At 41.8% G+C, this 23305-nt stretch overlaps 1 protein-coding gene and 1 pseudogene across 2 annotated transcripts in view; both read right to left on the minus strand.

Moving 5' to 3' along the window:
• The window catches only part of ETFA (electron-transfer-flavoprotein, alpha polypeptide), a 101807-nt gene that overhangs the window by 23982 nt on the left and 54520 nt on the right, over positions 1–23305 (minus strand). The window lies entirely within an intron of this gene.
• Positions 20321–23049, minus strand: LOC105505122 (annotated as a pseudogene). Its single transcript, XR_001000702.1, has 2 exons — positions 20769–23049; positions 20321–20712 (listed from the first exon to the last, which is right to left on the minus strand). The product of XR_001000702.1 is annotated as a tyrosine-protein kinase receptor TYRO3-like (transcript).

Here is a 23305-nt window from a genome sequence, read left to right on the forward strand (position 1 = left end):
CCACCTCGCCCTGCTAGTTTTTTGTATTTTTTTAGTAGAGACGGAGTTTCACCGGGTTAGCCAGGATGGTCTCGATCTCCTGATCTCGTGATCCGCCCGCCTCGGCCTCCCAAAGTGCTGGGATTACAGGTTTGAGCCACCGCGCCCGGCCGCAAATCTTAAGTATATAATCCACTCTTATTAACTATAGTCACCATTCTGTACAATAGATCCCCAGAATTTATTCATCCAGCATAACTGAAATTTAGTATCCTTTGACCAACATCTCCCCATTTCCCCCACCTCCCAGCCCCTGGAAGCCACCATTCTACTCTCAAAAGGCAGGCTTCTTAACCTAGGTTGATTCTAAATTCAGCACTTTTTCTCTACCATAAATGACTCAGTATTATTACTGTATTGGTAATATGCTTTAGCTGAAGTCACCAATCTGTTAAAACTCCATGAAGTATATTTATCTTAAAGAAAAATCCCTAAAACAAGATGAGACCTGGTGAAGAGCCAACTGAAGTTTGTATATATAATATATATATAAAGTATTGTCAATTTTAGCTAACATTAGCTTTTACTCCATGTTACTAAAAGTATCAGTTTGTACGTTAGCTTTGGGTCTCCTTATCATGAATAGTGACAAGCTACACTGTTTAGATTTATTGCTCTATCAACCACTTGCACGTCAATTAGAAAGCCTCTAATGCACACCCACCACACACATGCACCAGCTGGAAGCCCTTCAAGGAGACTGACTCACAAAAGAGGCAAGGCACTGAAATTATTTTTGTTGTTGTTGTTGTTTCTTTAATTCATGTAACCTGCACTGAAAACTAATACTTTTCAGCTAAAGATTTTGGCTTTCAATGAAGTCAATATCTGGTTCAAAATAACTGCTAAAGGGAAATATCTAGAGGCAAAGCCAGAAAATGCATTTGGAAGAAAAGCAGGGGCCCTCATCTAGCCTCTGAAGATTTTTCACATGGAGATTCCATGGCTCAGTAGATGGACTTAGTTCTTTTTAGTAAGAGAATATGTAGCCAAAGATTCTTTGAAATCTTAAATTCAAATTAATTCTTAGATATAAGGTCCTCCATATTCTTTTAACCAATCTATCTTTTCTCCCAGGAGGTATAGGGAACTAAGTAAATGTCTTCTTCATGTCTAGTCTAATATGTCCAAAGCAGGTGGGATGTATACCACTAGCATACACTTCATTATGTACCTCATATTTTTTGTTCAAAATATAAATTTAATAACCCAGTTGCTCAATTACAAGGTTAAAAGAATTTTTTAAAAACAAGGACATTAACTATATTGTTAAATGCAATTCAAAAATGTAAATGTAAACCAGAAAAAAAGTGAAATTTCAACCTTTGGCCTCTTAGTAATGTTTTTTTAATTGCAGATTTCAATTATGCAAGATGTACAGGATCTGAAACAAGTTTTTTTTTTTTTTTCCTTAAGAGAATAGTTTCACATTAAAATATAACTTCAGCTGTGCTCAGAGGCTCACGCCTATAATCCCAACTACTTGGGAAGCTGAAGCAGGAGGATTTCTTGAGATCAGAAATTTGAGGCTGCAGTGAACTATGTTCATGCTGCCATACTCCAGCCTGAGCAACAGGATAAGACCCCATCTCTAAAAATATTAATAATAATAAATATAATTTTGATATTTAACTATTTTATAATTAAATGCTTTGCATTTATCTAATTTGCTTCTATACCAGTTCAGAGCTTTTCCATTGTGGGAAAATATACTTTAAGTGTACCTGAAATTATGAAAAGTTAAGTATAGTATTATATGCTTACCTAAAACTATTCAGTTAATTTACATTGAAATATTTGTGTATATGACATCAAAATACTTGAACATGTAATCAAGTCTATTACAAAGCTTTGCATTTTAGCAGGTCAAATAAAAACTTTATTTGAAGGCTGGGTGCCGTGGCTCATGCCTATAATCCTAGCACTTTGGGAGGTCGAGGTGGGAGAGTCGCTTGAGGCCAGGAGTTTGAGACCAGCCTAGACAACACAGCAAGACCCCATCTCTACAAAAAAACAAATTAGCTGGGCGTGGTGGGACACACTTGTGATCCCAGCTACTTGGGAGGCTGAAGCAGGAGGATCACTTGAGCCCAGTGATAGGTGACAAAGTGCTAGCAGCCCTCACTCTCAGCACCTCTTCGGCCTCAGCGTCCACTCTGGCGGTGCTTGAGGGGCCCTTCAGCCTGCCACAGCACCATGGGAGCCCCTCTCTGGGCTGGCTGAGGCCGGAGCCCCCTCCCTCTGGGGGCCGGGAGGTGTGGAGGGAAAGGCCTGGAAGGGAACCGGGGCTGCGCGCTGCGCTGGAGGGCCAGTGTGAGTTCGTGTGGGGCGCCCACTCAGCAGTCCCCACACACGGAGTGGCCAGCCAGCACCGCCGGCCCAGGGCAGTGAGGGGCTTAGCACCCGGGCCAGCAGCTGCAGCGGTTGTGCCCGCTCCCCAAGCAGTGCGGGCCTGCCCGCGCTGCTCTCAAATTCTCACAGGGTTTGGCTGCCTCCTGGCAAGGCAGGGCTCACAGGACCTGCAGCCCGCCATGTCTGAGCTCCTCCTGCTGCAGTGGGCTCCCGCGGGCGGCCTGAGCCTCCCCTACGGGCGCCGCCCCCTGCCCCGTGGTGCCAGGTCCCATCTACAGCCCAAGGACTGAGGAGTGCAGGCGCAGCTCTGGACTGGTGGGCAGCTCTGCCTGCAGCCCTGGTGCAGGATCCACTGGGTGAAGCCAGCTGGGCTCCTGAACTGGATGGGGACTTGGAGAACCTTAATATCTAGCCGAAGAATCATATGTGCACCAATCAGCACTCTGTGTCTACCTCAGGGTACTGTGTATCTAGCTAACCTAGTGGAGACTTGGAGGACTAGCACTCTGTGTCTAGCTCGAGGATTGTAAATGCACCAATCAGCACTCTGTGTGTAGCTCCAGGTTTGTAAATACACCAATCAGCACTCTGTGTCTAGTTCAAGGTTTGTAAATGCACCAATTGGTACTCTGTATCTAGCTAACCTAGTGGAGACTTGGAGGACTAGCACTGTGACTCTGTGTCTAGCTCAAAGATTGTAAATGCACCTATCAGCACTCTGTCTAGCTCAAGGTTTATAAACGCACCAACTGGTACTCTATATTTAGATAACTCTGTAGCTAACTAGCACTCTGTGACTCTGTGTCTAGCTCAAGGACTGTAAACGTACCAATCAGCACTGTCAAATCGGACCAATCAGCTCTCTGTAAAATGGACCAATCAGCAGGATGTGGGTGGGGCCAGATAAGGGAATAAAAGCAGGCTGCCCTAGCCAGCCAGCGGCAACCCACTCGGGTCCCCTTCCTCACTGTGGAAGCTTTATTCTTTCCCTCTTTGCAATAAATCTTGCTGCTGCTCACTCTTTGGGTCCACGCTGCCATTATGAGCTATAACACTCACCACGAAGGTCTGCAGCTTCACTCCTGAAGCCAGCGAGACCACGAACCCACCGGGAAGAACGAACAACTCCACATGCGCTGCCTTTAAGAGCTCTAACACCAGTACTACGAAGATCTGCAGCTTTCCTCCTGACAGCGAAACCACGAACCCACCAGAAGGAAGAAGCTCCAGACACATCTGAATGTCTGAAGGAACAAACTCCGGACACACCATCTTTAAGAACTGTAACACTCACCGCAAGGGTCTGCGGCTTCATTCTTGAAGTCAGTGAGACCAAGAACCCACCAATTCTGGACACACCAGGAGGTTGAAGCTACAGTTGTAGAGATGTGATGGCATCACTCCACTCCAGCTTGGGTAACAGAGTGAGACCCTGTCTCAAAAAAAGTTTATTCTCTACTAAAAAATACAAAAAAAACTAGCCGGGCGAGGTGGCGGGCGCCTGTAGTCCCAGCTACTCGGGAGGCTGAGGCAGGAGAATGGCGTCAACCCGGGAGGCGGAGCTTGCAGTGAGCTGAGGTCCGGCACTCCACTCCAGCTTGGGTAACAGAGTGAGACCCTGTCTCAAAAAAAGTTTATTCTCTACTAAAAAATACAAAAAAAACTAGCCGGGCGAGGTGGCGGGCGCCTGTAGTCCCAGCTACTTGGGAGGCTGAGGCAGGAGAATGGCATGAACCTGGGAGGCAGAGCTTGCAGTGAGCCAAGATCGTGCCACTGCACTCCAGCCTGGGCGACAGAGTGAGACTCCGCCTCAAAAAAAAAAAAAAAAGTTTGACTATCAAATTTTTTTTTTTTTTGAGATGAAGTCTCGCTCTGTCGCCCAGGCTGGAGCACAGTGGTGTGATATCTGCTCACAGCAAGCTCCGCCCCCCACGTTCATGCGATTCTCCTGCCTCAGCCTCCCGGGTAGCTGGGACTACAGGTGCCCGCCACCATGCCCAACTAATTTTTGTATTTTCAGTAGAGACAGGGTTTCACCGTGTTGGCCAGGATGGTCTCGATCTCCTGACCCCGTGATCCACCCATCTCGGCCTCCCAAAGTACTGGGATTACAGACGTGAGCCACTGTGCCCAGACAGCAAAGTTCTTTAATTAATTCAGGTCAAAACATGCTAAATTATACATTTCTAAGTAGAATTTTGGAGTTGTAAGGAACCTTTGAAATTATCTATGCTATCTCTTTATTCCATCAATGATAAAAATCAAGGCCCTGGGAAACAGAACTGCCGCTTGAACCTAGGTCTCCTGACTTCCAAGTAGTATTCTTTCCACTCACCAAACTGCCTCTTTTCCCAAATCACTAAGAGCTGGCCATTGCTTACACATAGCCTTTCTTGACATTTAATCGTAACTTCTATGTCAAGAAGTTTATGAGAGCTACAAAGCGACCAGAGGAAACCAATTTGAAGGTTCCTCAAAAAGTTATACATAGAACTACCATATGTCTCAACAATTCCAATCCTAAGTATATATTCAAAACAACTGACAACAGGGACTCAAACAGATACTTGTATGTGAATGTTCACAGCAGCATTATTCACTATAGCTAAAAGGTGAAATAAAACAATTTAAGTGTCCATTGACAGATGAATGGATAAGCAAAATGTTTACAGATGACTGGACCATAAAAAGGAATTAAGTTCTGATACATGATATAACATGATGAAATGTGAAAATGTGCTAAATGAAAAAAGTCATCACAGAAGGACAAATTGTTTGATTCAACTTTATGAAATATCTAGAATAAGCAAATTCATAGAGACAGATAAGCAATTACAAGGGGCCAAGGTAGAATGCAATAAGGAGTTATTGTTTAATGGGTATAGGATTTCTATTTGGGGTGATTAAAACTTTCAGAAATAGAGTAGTGATGGTTGCACACTGTGAATGTAATTAAAGTCATTAAATTGTACACTTAAAAATCATTAAAACAATTGGGTGTGGTGGATCACACTTGTAATCCCAGCACTTTGGGAAGAGGAGGTGAGTGGATCACTTCAGGCCAGGAGTTTGAGACCAGCCTGGCAACATGGTGAAACACTGTTTCTACTGAAAATTCAAAAATTAGCTAGGTGTGGTGGCACATGCCTGTAGTCTCAGCTACTTGGGAGGCTGAGGCAGGAGAATTGCTTGAACCCAGGAGGCGGAGGTTGCAGTGAGCTGAGATGGCACCACTGCACTCCGGCCTGGGCAGTAGAGTGAGACTCCATCTCAAAATAAATAAATAAATAAATAAAAATCGTTAAAACGGAAAATTTTGTATTTTACCACAATAAAAAACCACTAGAAACCCTGACAGAAACCGTCACAGAATTTCCCATGTTCAAAAAAACTTCATTCTAGAATCTTGTGGTAATTATTAAAAATTATTAACATACATTTTAAAATGATAAGGAAAACCAGGTACAAAATTTATAGAAATTCACTGTACTGTCTTCAAAATTTTTCTTTAAATCCAGGCTGGGCACGGTAGCTCATGCCAGTAATCCTAGCACTTTGGGAGGCTGAGGCGGGCGGATCACTACGAGGTCAGGAGTTTGAGACCAGCCTGGCCAACATGGTGAAACCCCGTCTCTACTAAAAATACAAAAATTAGCCAGGTGTGGTGGTGCACACCTGTAATCCCAGCTACTAGGTAGGCTAAGGCAGGGGAATCGCTTGAACTCGGGAGGCAGAGGTTGCAGTGAGCCCAGATTGCGCCACTGCACTCCAGCCTGAGCGACAGAGCAAGACTCCATCTCAAAAAAAAAAGAACAAAAAAAAACACAAAGTTTTTTTCTTGAAATCCAAAATCGTTCTCAAAATTATTATTATTATTAGTTTTTTTGAGACAGAGTTTCACTCTTGTTGCCCAGGCAGGAGTGCAATGGCACGATCTCAGCTCACTGCAACCTCCGCCTCCCAGGTTCAAGCAATTCTTGTGCCTCAGCCTCCCGAGTAGCTGGGATTACAGGCATGTGCCACCACTCCCAGCTAATTTTGTATTTTTAGTAGAAACAGGGTTTCTCCATGTTGGTCACGCTGGTCTCGAACTCCCAACCTCAGGTGATCTGCCTGCCTCAGCCTCCCAAAGTGCTGGGATTACAGGCGTGAGCCACCGCACCCAGCCCTCAAAATGTTTATTTAAGAGAAAGCTATCTGAGTTGTGAAGTTCAGACCAAAGACTTATGAAAAACTCATTGAAGCACCTTCTAAAATTATAAGAATTGGAGTAGAACTTGTAATATGGAAAATAGTAATGCCAGCTAAAAATAAATTTACTATGCAATCTAAGATCCTCTAAAATAATCTCACTTTAAGGAAGTGGAGTATACCCTCCTGCCCCAAATATTATTTCCCAAATTTCCTTTCAGACTAAATTTGGTTAATATTAATATATAGTTAAATGATGTTATTAAACTCTTCTTCTCTATACCTTAGTGCTTGTATCTTTGGCCTTGAAGTGAACACAGTACTGAATTACATATGCTAAATGACCAATTTTCCACTGAATCAACATTTTCTAATACAGTGTCTCATGTTCTTTGACATTCATGTGCCCATCATACCTGAAACTATATGAGAAAATATATTGGTTTTTATAGGAAAAAAATATAAAAAACTACACAGAATAAGAATAGAAATTTAGAATAGTTTTATTTCTTTCAAGTTACCACACCAACACAGCTACAACAAAGATCTGCTCCCTACTCTCATTGATTTTCATGTCAGCTGTTAAATTAGATTCACTATCTACAAGACATGTCAATTTATCATTATTAGTGGCATGCTTTTAAACTGTTACCATATATATGTAAAAAAGAATTCAATACTCTCTCTCTGAAACTTACAATTTTTAACTTTATATAATAAAATGATAATGGATAAAGAACTTCACTGATATTGGACCTCTGGAATAAATGTTTAGAGAAATCAGTCTAGTAAAAATTAGCTGAGAAGACAAACCAAAGATATAATTAAAACTCCTAGTTTTTTGGCAATTCAGTTTTTAACTATTGTACAACCAAATAGTTTATATATACAAACCACAGTTTATAAATTCTACAACTTCTTTGTCATTTTAAACTTGACTATGTGGGCTTTAATCATCCAGGCCATGTAATTACCTTTACAGGTCCATACAGCATTTCTCTCTGTACCCTTGGGAACAAAACATCAATTGCTTTCAGCTAAATGCACTCACATATGAATATTTCAGTACAATTTAATGCTTCTATACCAACCCCAAAGGAACAGAGCATCAATCTGTGAACACAACTCTCTTGGAGTTAAAAGCCAAGCTAGATAATGCAGTATGAAAGCAGCTGTCAATCTTCAGCTTTTTAGCAAGTTAGAAGGGCAGCCCATAAATTCAGTCCCAGCTGTATACAAGTAAGTCTATGAAGTTTGTTCCTACACAGACTTTTCAACAATAGTGAATTTTCAAAAGAGAATCCAGAGACAAAATTTATTATGTTGATACATTTTTCAAAAACTGCTTATTCATCTGGTAACTTTAAACTGACTTCTATTCACTTAGTCTCACCATTATGAATGGACAGTTGGTCTATTAGTAAAATACCAAAATATACACAAAATAATCTACTTCCACTAAGAAGTTGCACTAAACGTAAGAACACATTTCCCTGGCATTATTAGATAACAGATTCTTTAATAATTGCAATATGCTTATATGTTCAGATGGTTAGGAAGGTAGTAAGGTGAGCACCATCAAAAAAGCTAATAGAAGGCAATTTAGAAATAAGTATTAAATGGAAACTACCACCAAATATGCCAATCCTTAAAAGGCCATAGAAATTAAATGCTAGTTGTAGTGTAAATCTGAGACTTTATGAAGTTCAAGAAATATTAATGTGCTAACAAAATCCAGTAAGTGTGTCAAACCTCAGGTAAAGAAATAAGAATTCAATGCCTGTTCATAATTTCAAAACAAAATAAAACAAAATCTCTTAGAAAACAAGAATTTATGACAGTACTGTAAAAATGGCTAATATACAGCACTTACTATATACCAGGCAGTTTTTAAGTGTTATACAAATATTAACTCATTTAATCCTGTTTTACATATTAATCTTTAAAATCATTCAATCTTTAATACTGCAGTATGAAGTATGAATTATTATCACCATTATATAGTAGAGAAAACTGTGCTACAGAGTGGTTAAGTGATTTGTCCAAAGTCACACAGCCAGCAAGTGGCAACACCAAGAGCTGAATCCTGACACCCTGGCTAGAAAGTCTGGATTCTTAACCATTCTATGACACTGTCTATTATAGGGAACTTTTTAAATCTGATAAAGGGTATCCACTAAAAACAGAGAGCCAACATAATACCTATGGTGAAACAATGGAAGAATTTCCTCGAAATGAAGGACAAGGATGTTTATCCTCACCACTTCTGTTCAACAATGCAACAGCTAACCTAGTAAGAAAAGAAAATTGGCCGGGTGCGGTGGCTCACGCCTGTAATTCCAGCACTTTGGGAGGCTGAGGCAGGTGGATCACGAGGTCAGGAGATTGAGACCATCCTGGCTAACATAGTGAAACTCCGTCTCTACTAAAAACACACAAAAAATTAGCCGGGCGAGGTGGTAGGCGCCTGTAGTCCCAGCTACCTGGGAGGCTGAGGGAGGAGAATGGTGTGAACCCAGGAGGTGGAGCTTGCAGTGAGCCGAGCACGCCACTGCACTCCAGCCTGGGCTATAGAGCCAAGACTCAGTCTCAAAAAAAAAAAAAGAAAAGAAAATTGAATAAAAAGATGAAGCAAAATTTCATTATTCATTATTCCCAGAAGATATGGCTATGTACAACATCCAAGAGAATCTACAGATAAATTAGTAAGAATAATATATAAGTATCAATTGCATTCCTATATATCTACATACTTTTATAACAAAAATTATAAAACTGTCTAAACAAGTGGAGAAATAAAATCATGGTCACAGAAGACCAAATGTTGCAAAGATTTAGACTCTTTCCAAATTAATCTATACATCCAATGTTCCTCACTTGAGGAATTTTCACTATCTGAATATATGTTACAATATGTACTTTTTAAACCCAGGAGTCACTATTCAAATTTTAAAAAACAACTATCAAGAGATTTGCATGAGTGCACATTTAAGGTGCTTATGAATCTAAGAGAGACTGTCCAGTCTACTCAACAGCTGTATCTCAGCTATTTTCCTGACAAGAGCATATCTTATGCTCACATTCTATAACCATGAGCAAAAGGAACACAAGGAGACATACATTTTTAAAGATATTTTTCATCTAATTGTTTTATCTAAGACTGCAGACAATGGTTCACAGCCATCTATTTCTGGACCTCAGGAGTGGAGAAAACTGTCCATCACTTCTTCGGATCCAATAGTGAGCCCTTTGCTAGATCCTTCCCACACATTTCATTCACGACTGAACGGCAACCATGGTAACAGCCCCTTCTCCCACTTCTCACCAGCAAATCTAACTCAGGCAACACTTTAATCAGTACATTTTTTTTTTTACATGGTCTTGGTTATTAGCTAAGAGTTATTTGCAGTTCATCATGTATCTTTAACATATTTTCTCATTGCTTAATTACATTATGGTACGTTTGGGGCAGTATAGAAGAAATATCTGATACTGTACAGTTTCCACACTATTCTGTCCAAAAGCATACCAAATAATGAGTGTAGTAAGTGTTAAGTAACTGGTGTTTTACATGCATAATGCAGATTTTTACATGAACTGGGATTCTTATAAAAGTGTTTAAGATTTTGTAACTGAGGGAAAATTATTTGAGGTTTCGATTAGACTGTGAACCAGTTATTAATTCTCCCTGTTAAGATAATAAAACATAGGTCTGAGTTCTCTGAAGTTTTAGTAGCTATACAATTTTTGTAATAGTCTAAATCTGGATAATGAGTTATACCTACATTTCTGATCAATATTTCAACTGTGAGGTTTGACAAATGAATTCTAAAACTGTAAAGAAACACAGGGAACCAATAGCTAAAAACATTTTGGAGAACTGAGAAAGGAGATACTGCCCAACCAGATAACTTTATTATAAAGCTTAAATGTAGTATGGGTACAGTAATAAACAACTGGCCAATGGGACAGAATAGATGGCCCAGAAACAGACCCCTGCATACATACAAACTTGATATGTAAGAGATGATGCTGCACATCAGTGGAGGAGAGAGGGAATGTGTATTAAATGGTGTTGAGGTACCTGATTAACTATATGGGGGGAAATGGAATACTCACTTCACATTAAACATAAAAATCAAATCAAGTAGATTATAATTATAAACCAAAATGTGAAGAAGGACAAAATTTTAAAAACTTTTAGAAAAAAATACAGGTGAGTATCTCTACAACCCTATCTTAGGAATGATTTCTTAAACAAGACACAAAAAGTACATACCAAAAAGGAAAAAAAAAATAAGTTGAACCACATTAAAATTAATGCTCTATCAAAAGGTATTATTTTTTTAAATGGGAAAGACATAAATGAAAGAAAATGTATGCAACACACATAACCAATAAAAGATGTGTATCCAGAATACATAAAGAACTTCCAAGAATCAGCCTGGCCAACATGGTGAAACCCCATTTCCACAAAAAAAATACAAAAATTAGCCAGGTATGGTGGAGGGCACCTGTAGTCCCAGCTACTCAGGAGGCTGAGGTGGGAGAATTGCATGAACCCAGGAAGCGGAGGCTGCAGTGAGCTGAGAGCTGAGATCGCGCCACTGCACTCCAGCCTAGGCAACAAAGTAAGACCCTGTCTCAAAAAAAAAAAAAAAAAGAACTTCCAAGAATCAATAAAAGATAATTTAGGCCGGGCGCGGTGGCTCAAGCCTGTAATCCCAGCCCTTTGGGAGGCCAAGACCGGCGGATCGCGAAGTCAGGAGATCGAGACCATCCTGGCTAACCCGGTGAAACCCCGTCTCTACTAAAAAATACAAAAAAACTAGCCAGGCAAGGTGGCAGGCGCCTGTAGTCCCAGCTACTCAGGAGGCTAAGGCAGGAGAATAGCGTAAATCCGGGAGGTGGAGCTTGCAGTGAGCTGAGATCCAGCCACTGCACTCCAGCCTGGGCGACTAAGCGAGACTCCGTCTCAAAAAAACAGAAAGAAAAAAAGAAAAAAGATAATTTAATAGAAAAATGAGCAAATGGTATTAACATTAAATATTCAAAGGGGAAAAAACCATAAATGAATATTTCGCATATGAAAAGATATCTCACTAGTAATCACAGAAAAGCAGATAAAAAACACAGTGAGATTTCATGCCCATCAGGCCAGCAAAACTTTTTTAAAATTGTGCTAAAATATATATAACATAAAATTTACCACAGTAATCTTTTTTTTTTTTTTTTAGACGGAGTTTCATTCTTGTTGCCCAGGCTGGAGTGCAATGGTGCGATCTTGGCTTGCTACAACCTCCACCTCCCAGGTTCAAGCGATTCTTCTGCCTTAGCCTCTGGAGTAGCTGAGATTACAGGCATGTGCCACCACGCCCAGCTAATTTTGTAGTTTTAGTAGAGACAGGGTTTCTCCGTGTTGGTCAGGTTGCTCTTTAACTCTCGACCTCAGGTGATCCACCCGCCTTGGCCTCCGAAAGTGCTGGGATTACAGGCATGAACCACTGTGCCCGGTCCATGGTAATCATTTTTAAATATATAGTTCTGGGACACGTACAGCTACCTTGTTATGCAACCATCACCACCCATCTTCAGAACTGCCGTCTATCTCAAGAACTGCAAAAGGTTTTTTTTAAATTGTAAATAACCAAAGTTAGAGAGCTGTTAAAACTGTTAGTAAATATAAGCTGGAATAACCACTTTGGAAAACAATTTGTCAAAATCTGGTAAAGCTAGATTCTCTACAATTAGCAATGTCACCCCAAGACATATTTCTTTAATAAAACACTAACATACAAGGAAACATTATTAATAATCTTCATGGTAACATTATTTGTAAGAAATTATTGACTAAATAAACAACCATTAGTAAGAAAATAGGTAAAGTGTGATAAATTCATATAATAGAATACCATACATAAATGAAATACAAATGAAAAAAATGCTACCTGCATTAACACAGATGAGTCTCACAAATACAAGATAAATTGAAAAAAGAAAGAACATATATAGGACATTACTATTGATAATTTCAAAAATATACACAATAACATTATATATCAGTGCTCCCCAACTTTTTTATACCATGGCACACAGAAAATAACATTTGTATCATACACAAACAAGGCTGGTCATAAAATCCACTGTTCCAAAGGCTGAGAGGATCAACATCTGGTATGCCTCTAAATCATTCATCATACTCATATTGAAAATCTCAGCTATATACTGCTTAGGGATCTGTAGATATGTAGTAAAAGTAAAAATGAAATATCTTGAAACAATAATAATCAAATTTAGGATAATGGCTACTTTTTTTCTTTTTTTTCTTGCTCTGTTGATCAGGCTGGAGTGCAGTGGCACAATCATAGCTAACTGCAGCCTTCATCTCCCTGGCTCAAGTGATCCTCCCACTTCATTCAGTCTCCCAAGTAGCTGGGACTACAGGTACATGCCACCACACCCAGCTAAATTTTTTAAGTAGAGAGGAGGTCTCGCTATGTTGCCCAGGCTGGTCTCAAACTCCTGAGCTCACATGATCTTCCTGCCGCGGCCTCCCAATGTGCTGGGATTACAGGTGTGAGCCACCCACTGTGCCCAGCCAGTAATGGTTACTTTTGAGGGGAGGAAAAAATGTGTATTAAAGAAAGAGTACACAAGGGTTTTCAACAGTACTGTAATATTGTTTCTTAAATTCAGGGACGAAAACATTAGTGTTTATTATTTCTATATAAATTATATATTTACATTTTCATAAATTTATATATAAACTTTTAAATAAAAAGAAAAGAATGGGAAGGAAAAGGAATACAGCAAACCTAAGCTACATTTTCAAGCTTAGCCCAGCAAGAGAGGTGAAAGGGGCAATAGGTAATGGGGAAAAGAAGCTGCTGGGCAGATAAAGGGTTTTCTTTTTAAGACTATAGAAAAGGGGCCAATAGAGAAGGAGAGACTCTGACCCGGAGGATGGAGTAACTAATAGAACACTGTCTCAAAGAAGGTACAAAATGATGGGGCCCAGAGGATAAGAAGACATATTAACAAAATTAAAAAGGGAGGCCCTCTTTTTTATCTACATGTAGATACGCTGGATTTTTGTATTGCTTTGCTTATGTAGAAAGTACAGTAAGTTTACTTGTGAAGTAGAAGGAATGGTCAGTTTCTGAGAATAACATAATGATACCAAGTAAGGGGTTTTAAAGGGGTGACAATTTAAAATAAAGTAGTTGAAATACTAACAGACGACAAAAATCAGAATTCAGTTGCCACAGACACATTTGTAGAGAACTATCTGAGGCTATGCAATTCAACAATTTTCTCTGGACAGAGTTCTGATAATGTGCTCAGGGCTCTAGTCATTCTGCAGAGTACAGACTCTCAGGAAAATGAGAAAGGGTGAGAGCTCAGCTAGTAGCACTCTAGATATACCACCCCACTTCAACTCCACTTTTTCCCATATTATACATAGGGCTTCCTGATAAAATTTCCTAGATCACTAGTCACTACCCTAGAATAAGCCTGAACAGCAGATACAAAATCACATAATTTCTGCCTCTCACGAAAATGTGCTTAATATTAGGCAATTTGCCTACACTAAGGGACATTATTAAAAACGCAGTCCTATGAAACCACTGTCTTATTTACAGTAAAGGTATTGTTGAGGATGTCAATCAATAGAGCCTTCTTTATAAGGACTCAAGGGATATATCTCTCTCTCTCTGATCTTGATACCAGGCCAAATGATACTTCCCATGTGCCATTTAGTTTGCTTTTACGTTAGGACACTGTAAATCAGGGCACTGATCCTGTTGTCCAATATGAATTGGCTTCTAAAAACCAAATTTGCAGCCCACATCTAGCAAACAAACAGGACCATATAGAACCTTTTTTATTAAGGTGACTTTATTTTTATGTAATTAGAGACAGGATCTTGCTTTGTCACCCAGGCTGGAGTGTAGTGGCACAACTACAGCTCACTGTACCCTTGAACTCCTGGGTTTCCTTCTACTTCACTAGTAAACTTATTGTACATTCTACAACTCAGCCACCAGTGCTGGGATTATAGGCATGAGCCACCTCACACAGCCAGAATTTTTATTTACACTCTCTGACCTCATTTCAACCTATCTTTCTAGCTTTTATCTTTCACCTGAATTTTCTCAGGATGACTCAAACTGCTACCCACCATCACTACAGATAAGGCAGAGTTTGGCTGCCACAGGTAGAGACACAGGGGGCAGGGGCAAGAACACTGAGAAAGCCTCACTCTGAGGCCCAAGTGCAGAGGATCTGCCTAAGACTGAGACTAAATAAGAACCAAGAACCATCCCTTACCACAACCATATAACTTAAGACTAAAGAGATGACAACTAAACACAATACTTGGCCCTAAAGTGGATTCTGTATTAGGCTAACTGATAAAACTGGAGTATTCCATTAGAAAATAAAAAATCGGAATCAGAATATGAACTGACAAAATTGGGATATGGCATATAAATGTGTTTTGGTTATATAAGAGAATATTTCTATTCTTAGGAAATACATACTGAGGTCTTTAAGGGTAAAGGGCTATAAATGTTACTATCAACTAGTTCAGAAAAAATGTATGTGTACACACACACACACAGAGTACTTTTTTTTTAAAGAGATGAGGTCTTGCTGCATTATGCAAGCTGGAGTGCAGTGGCTGTTCATAGGTATGATCATAGCGTACTACAGTCTCTAACTGCTGGCCTCAAGCAATCCTCCCACCTCAGTCTCTTGAACAGCCAGGACTATAGACATAGACATACATCATGGTGCTCAGCTATACTGCTTTTAATTTTCAACTTTTTATAAGTCTGAAATCATTTCAAAATAAAAAATAAAGAGAAGTCTTTGTTACAATAGTAAGCTATGAATTGACTAGTGTTTTCCTATCACTGGGTCTGAATTTTTGCAGGGAGCATGAATCCATAAGCATACCAGGAATTGTTCCATAATCTTTCATATTCACATGTAAATTATTGTGAATGACCCAAAAAAGCATTTAAAAAAATAACAAAATTCACAGCATCCTTTGAGTATTACATATGTTTTTCAAATTATTAAAATATTATTTTGTGAGGATAACCAAATCTGACTTTATGTGCCCTTACTTTATGAAGTAGGGAACTTTTTACTACTGATCATCAGAAACAGCAGTGCTGATGATGCTTTCCACAGCTATTACAAAGTGGCAAAAAAACGAGAGGATCTTCAAACAATATAAGTTGAAAGGAAAGTAGAAAACGAAATCAAGCTTTAAGAGATTCAAGAAGTTTCAATGGTAGGGAAATTAGACCCAAATTAAATAAGGATAAATGAAAGTACTGCGTTCAGCTTTAAAAACAAAGAAATACTGAATTATTACTAGACAAAGGAGATGCGGTTTAATAGCAGGCAATTCAAGTGGGGGAGGGGAGAGATTCTGGATGGCCACAAGTGTAATTCTTGCCAACAGTGGGATAGGCAGCCAAAAACCTAATGCATTATTAAGTAGCATTAATTAAGATATTATTTAGGGAGATAATAATCCAACTCTGCACTAGTCAGAGCACAAGTGAAGTAATGCATTCAATTCTGGGCCTCAGGACTCCTGGCTTACAGCCCTGAGGGAATAGCTTGTATCAGACCAATCCTCCTGCTGAGAACAACTACAAAACCTAGTTAAAACACAGATAGCAACTGTTTAAGTACAATGGAGATCAACTTAGACAGGCAGCATTGAAGGAGCCATGATTCTGTAAGGGAGGGAGGCACACTGAAATGAGCTCAGCATATATCTCTATTTCCTCCCTTGGGGCATTTGCAGATTCCCCACAGGGATAAAAGCCAATCCAAAAAGGAGATACTTTGGATAGAAATCTGCAGTCTTATTGGTTGAGTAAACACACACAAGACAGTATTCGTGACTGCCAAACCAGCTGGAAAGTGAGGGAAACATTCCAGAAGAAGAGAACCACAGGGAGAGAACCACAAACTCTGCACATACACTCCACTCAAAACTCTGGCTGACCCCCGCATTAGGCATGTATGAGGTGAGCTCTACACTGTCAGGCTAAGACTAAAAGAACTGAATATAAGGAGATTGAGTCTGGACTTTGAGTTCAGCCAAGTTAACTGCCTGCTAAAACACAAAGTTAATATTCTTAATAGGAATATAACAGAATCCATAATCACTACAACATATTCAGTGTCTCTACAATATATTACAAAACTATCAGACAACCAGCAATTCTCCAAATATGGTCAGGATAACCCTGAGAGCCTCAAGACCCTTTCAGGGATTCTGCAAAGTCAAACCTATTTTCATAGCAATACTAAGATGTTATTTACCACTTTTTTCTTTCATTCTCTCACAGTGTACAGTGGAGTTTCCCAGAGGTGTCAGGACTTTTAAAGAAACCACCACTCTGATAGCTAACAGAATGTATGCATCTGTATTTTTATGTTTCCTAAAAGTTTTTACGGTATAGTTGGTTTTAGGTATAAATTTGTGTGTATATAGGGATTAACTTAGTTTGTTCTCAGGACAGTACAGCAGTGTGTGTTCTTACAGTTATAACTGCTATAATTTCTACAATTTCATTATTGTTCAATAAACCAATGTTTGAAATACCAAAGGTTTCCTTGTGCCTGCAAAGAAACATAAGAAATACACTCTGTTGTCTTACATGGCAATAACATTTACATTTTTTAAAATTTTTATTCATTTTTAAATTTCTCTAAAACTATTCTATTTTTATAATATTTATACTGAAATAGAGAAGACTTAACTTTCTCAACCCACAGCTGCAACAACCATATCTAAAGATACTGAAAAAGATGAAACCAATAACAGAGTTCTCTAACTTATGGAAAACAGAAATATACTCTAAAAAATACTGTGTAAAATAAATGAAAATATGATAAAAGTTATCTTTCTCTTAGCTTTACAGATGCTAATAATTTACCTTACTCTATCTTATGCAAAGGAAGTGATGACTATTTTGAAAACAAACATTCAGAGTTCAGAGAAAACTAAATTGGATTTTATTTTAACATAAATGTCATGAGTTTAACAGCCAAAAGCTATTATTTTAGCTTTTCAAGCAAGAAAAGAAAAAGGTCACTGAAGCATCTTAAGCTATCATATTTCATTGGTTAGAGAAGTATAGTTGCTAAGAGACTAATAGAGGTGACATTGCTGAATTCCTGCTTTGAAAACTCAGGAAAACAAACTATGGCACTGTCACATTCCAGTGGTACAGTAACTTGCTGAATAAAATATTTAGCTGTAAACATGAAGACAGCATCTCATCTGCAAAACTGTATTTTTGCCTGACAAGTCTATAGATGTGACTGCATTTCCTGCTTTACTTCTGTTGTCTAGTATTGATATCGAGTAATCATTGAAGAATATTTTTACATGAATCCTTGGCAATGAACACAAGTGGTGATGAAATACTCAAAATGTTAAATAGCTTTTTGGAATCCCATGGTTTATTCTGGAAAAAACGAATTGACATTTGCACTGATGATCTGAAAATGACAGTGGGTAACACTGCCTTAGTGGTAGTTTCAAGGCAGTGGCACTAAACTCACTGCGTTCTTCATGGCCACATACTCACAGTTTTTTGTTTTGTTTTGTTTTTTTAAAGCCACTTTCACCTAAGGTCCTTGATAAAGCAGTAAGAATTATTAACCTTGGCCAAGCACGGTGGCTCACACCTGTAATGCCAGCACTCTGGAAGGCCAAGACAGGTGGATCACATAAGGTCAGGAGTTTGAGATCAGCCTGGCCAACATGGTGAAACCTTGTCTCCACTAAAAATACAAAAATTAGCCGGGCATAGTGGTTCACACCTGTAATCCCAGCTACTCAGGAGGCTGAGGCACCAGAATCACTTGAACCCAGGAGGTGGAGGCTGCAGTGAGCCGAGATGGTGCCACTGCACTCTAGCCTGGGCAATAAGAGTGAGACTCCATCTCAAGAAAAAAAAAAAGAATTATTAACGTTATTAAATCTTGACCTTGGAGTACATGTATCTTTAATATTCTGTGTGACAAACTGTGAAGAATGTAGAAAACACTTCCACTTCATACCAAAGCACAATGGGATGTCTCAAGGGAAAGCACCTGTTTAATAGTTTGAGTTGCAAGCTGAACCAGGTACTTTTTTCATGAAACACAATTTTTACTTCAAAGAAAATCTGACAGACATTTGCATTTTTCGCAGGTATCTTACTGTGAATAAAGTGACCTCATCAATTCTGAGACAACAACTGAAAGTATTTCTTATCAAGGACAAAATTTGAACTTTTAAGTGAAAATCAGAATTCTAAAACACTTGTACCGATGACTACGAGCTTTGAAGATTCTTCTAACAAGATGAGTGATGCACCACATAACAACGTTTTTTTGGTCAACAGTAGACTGCATATATAAGGGCGGTCCCATAAAATTATAAAGAATCTGAAACATTCCTATCGCCTTAGTGATGTCATAGACGTTGTAACATCATAGCACAACGTATTAACTTTTCTATGTTTAGATACACAATTACCATTTTACAATTGCCTACAGTATTCAGTACAGTAACATACTATACAGGTTTGTAGCCTAGCAGCAATAGGCTACCCCATATAGCCTAGGTGTTCAGTAGACTATGACATCTAGGTTTGTGTAAGTACACTCTGTGATGCTCACACAATAACAAAATCATCTAATGACACATTTCTCAGAATATATCCCTATTGGAAATGTCCCTAACAGCCAGGACCCGCCCCATGCATTCCAGAGGTTCCCCCACCAAGGCTGGGGTCCAGATTCCAGGAACTCCTCCTCATCAGGCCTGATTTCTCTCTGGAGACTTGGGATAAAAAAGCCTGTGCAGTTAGAGGGGAAGTTGGCACTAAAGGTCACCGTTTAGAAGAGTTGGGCTCAGACACAGCTGCCTTTGCTAGTCTTAGGATATTCTGAGATTTGGTAGTGTGCTCAGATTGTGGGCATGGAGAGGGGCTCCTGAACTCCTCTCCAGCCTCACTCACTCCTTCCTCTTGCTGGCTCAACATGCTGCCTTTGGAAGAGCAGCACCTGATAGTCTGGGTGCTCCAGCATGCCTTTGTGTGACCCGGTCAGTTGCAGAGAAGCATGTTCCCCTCAACTTCTCCTGTCCTAGGCAGGGTGTGGAATCAGAAAGGTGATGAAGATTCAGACCTGAGATACCCACCCCTTACCAACCCTCACCTAAAAGTGAATATTACAAGGACATCATTTTGTGACTTGGAGGGGCAAACCTGGGTATTTAAACCCAAAGACGGTAACAGCTGGGCCCCCAGGCTGGAGGCAGCTCAATGCATGTACTTAAGCAGCAGGGGCAGCTCAGCAGGATGGTAGGGCCCACAGGGCTGGACCTGGACCGCCCACTGCCATCCACACCCATGGTAACCATGGAAACATAACCACCCTGCTCTTGCCAGCTGCCTGGGTTCAGACAACCAGGACTGGCCCACTTCCATCAAGCCAAATCCTAAACTGATGCCAGGCTGGCCACAGAGTGGTTGCAGGAAGAACTGGGATTGGGTGATTTGGTCAGTCCAGGCTTCCCAGCACAGCTTGGGAGGACTACCACAGGAGCTTCCACACCTTGATGTCTGGGCTGGGGTCAGACAGGGCTTAGGCAGCCAGCATAGCGGCCATCAGAGCTGGCCAAATGGTCCCAATGCCCTCTGCCTGTGAGCTAACAGCTACTGTGTGGCTGCTGCCCTTGCTGCAGCAGCAAAAGCCTCTGTGTCTCATTGAGGGGACTCTGGCTGGTGGTCTGCCTGCCCTGGCTGTTCAGCCAGCCCTCCAGGGGTTAGGATGTATCAATAGTCACTGGGAGTGCCACCCACTGCTCCCATGCCACTGCCACCCCCAGCTCCACTGTAAGGCTGATCCCCGCCAGGCAGCTCCAGGCTGCCTCCTGCAGTGGGCTCCTCGGCTCTCTCGATGTTGATGTATAAGGGGTCCTGGCTGGCAGATAGCACAGACAGCTGGCCCAGAATGCTCTCCAGTTTCATTCACAGACAAGTAAAGCTTGGGCGCTGCTTGGGGTCAGCACTCCAGCACTGGTACATGAGATCATACAAAAGGTCATCTGAAGGCCTAAGCAGCCCTTGGCTTGGATGGAGTGGGAATGTAAGAAGTTCTCCATACACTCTGGAAGCTGTTTCAGGCGGTTCCTGCCAATGAGGTAGTTGTAAATCTCAGCGTTTTTGATGCCAGTGTATGGCGTCTGCCCACGTGTCATGATCTCCCACATGGTCACCCTGAAGGCCCACACATCACTGTGCACAGTATACAGGTTGTCAGCCAGGCTCTCCAGGGCCAGCCACTTGACAGGCAATTTGGAGGCACAGCCCTGACGATAGTAGTCCCCGCTGTAGATCTTCCAGGAGAGTCCAAAGTCAGCCACACACACTGTTATGTCCACTGCCAGCATGCAATTCCGAGCAGCCAGGTCTTGGCGGATGAAGTTCTGACAGCTCAGGTACTCCATGCCGCAGGCAATGTCCACCATGAACCGGATCAGGGTAAATGGGTTCTCCCCAATCTGGGAGGTGAGCAGGAAGGTGTGCAGGTCCCCATGCTTCATGAACGGCAAGATGATCATGGGGATGGGGTGACAGCCTTTAGCCCTGCTCCAGAGGCTCACCCCAACAAGTTTGGCCACGTGTGGATGGTCAAACTCCTTCATGCAGGCTGCTTCCCTGATGAACTCTTCAATGTCGCTTCAGGCAATGATGTCAGCTTTCAGCATCTTTCACAAAGGAGCCATCCTCCTGCTTCAGCTGTGCCTACCGCACTGAACCACACTCTCCTTTGCCCAACATCTGGCCAGGGTGAACTGCTGCTCTGGGCAGAGCACATCCTTCAGTTTTTCCTTTAGTTCACTGTTGATGCTCAAGCTGTCCAATGTGGCCTCGATGCACTCGGGCCTTTCTCCATTGAAGGACTGGGCTGCCCGGAAGTAAACAGCTGGCTCTCCCTGGGCCATGACACGGTCAAAGCCTTGCCCAAACCGTGTCTCCTTCCGTCTCTTTCGAAGCAGGATGAGGGCCAGGGCAGCAGCCGTCACCAGGGCCATTAGCACACCAAGGACCACAGGTACCCAGGATGTGCGGCTGTGAGGAGGGCCCTGCTGGCCTGCATGGTTATGAGAAGAGACCACCAGTGGCTGACTCCAGGGTCCACAGCCAACTGCATTGGAGACGCACACCATATGATCAGGTCCTTTTGGGGATCCCAGCCTGTCAAATTGGTCCTGCTCCCCTCCACTGTCAGCTCATCCTGGGTTCCACTGTCTTGAACCCAGGACAGTTTACAGGGTCCCAGGGGGCCTTCCAAAAGGCCCTCGGGGATCACTTCTTCCCACTCCAAGATGAGGCCTGAATCTGTGCGGATGGCATGGGGGTTTTGGGGAGCGCTGGCTGCGGCCAGACCCTTGGTCTGAAAGGGCACCCAGTCAACATAGGGAGAGGGCCCCAAGGCATTGGCATAGCGCACCCTGAGGCTGGTGGCAGGCACCAGGTCCCGGAGCAGGCAGGTAAAGGGGGCCACAGGGACCACAACAGCCAGGACTTTCCCAGCCTCCTGGGGCCTGTGTTACCTGAACTGTACAGGACTATGGCAGGGCTCAGACATCAGTACCTGGCATCCAGGCCACACTAATGTTGCTGCTGGAAAGCTTTGTCACAGCGATGATGACGGGGGCTGCAGGCAGTGCTTGAAGGTGAACAGTGGCTATGCGAGAAGAGGCCAGGCATTTTAGGTTGTGAGCTTCACAGGAAAACATGGGTGCTCTGGGTCACCCCTGTTACATTTAAAACAGATGGAGAGGGAGCAGGTCCCCCGATCTTCATAGTTTCTCTCCACCAGACAATGGTAACAGGTTCAGGGGGACCCACAGCCTTGCAAGATAGTTGGAAAGGGGCATTGGGTGGCACTGCCAGATCTTTTGGCTCCACTGTGAAAAGTGGCACACCTTCTACCATGAGCCACACTGGCTGGGAGATCTTGGTTTCGCCCCCATTCTCCACCTGGCACCAGTACTGGCCCGTGTCAGAGCGCTCCACTGACTTCAGGCTGAGGAAGCCGATCCAGTGCTGCTTGCTGACAGGGATGTACAACTGGTCCAAGTTCTGGATCACAGGCCCATCCTTCACCAGCTGGATGTCAGGCTCCTCCATCCCCTCCACGCTGCAGTTGAGCTTCACCAGTTGCCCCTGAGCCACTGTCAGCTTCACCAGGGCTCTCTTGAGCTTCAGACCTGCAGCCGCAGACCTGCAGCAGCAGAGAAGCCACAGCTGCCAATGGCAGCCCCAGCGGCGGCAGCAGCAGCGGGAGCCCTGGCCGGCCCATGCTCCGCCTCAGCGCCATCTGTGGTGACGCCACACCACACCAGGCCCGACCTGCGAGCGAGCAGGGAGGAGGGCTGAATGTGACTTTTTATATTGACAAATATGTCAACATTTGGAAGATCTTCATAACTCAGTAAACCATTATTTTCTAAATGAACAATGCATAATATTACAAAGTGGTAAAATATTCACTCAAGCCAGGTGCAGTGGTTCACACCTGTAACCCTAGCACTGTGAGAGGCCAAGACAGATGGATCACTTGAGCCTAGAAGACCAGTCCTGAAATGATACAGATTTTGAAATTAGTACACAAGGATTTTAAA

The sequence above is a fragment of the Colobus angolensis genome, unplaced genomic scaffold (assembly GCF_000951035.1).
Source record: "Colobus angolensis palliatus isolate OR3802 unplaced genomic scaffold, Cang.pa_1.0 Scaffold99, whole genome shotgun sequence".
In the NCBI taxonomy this organism is placed as follows: Eukaryota; Metazoa; Chordata; class Mammalia; order Primates; family Cercopithecidae; genus Colobus; species Colobus angolensis.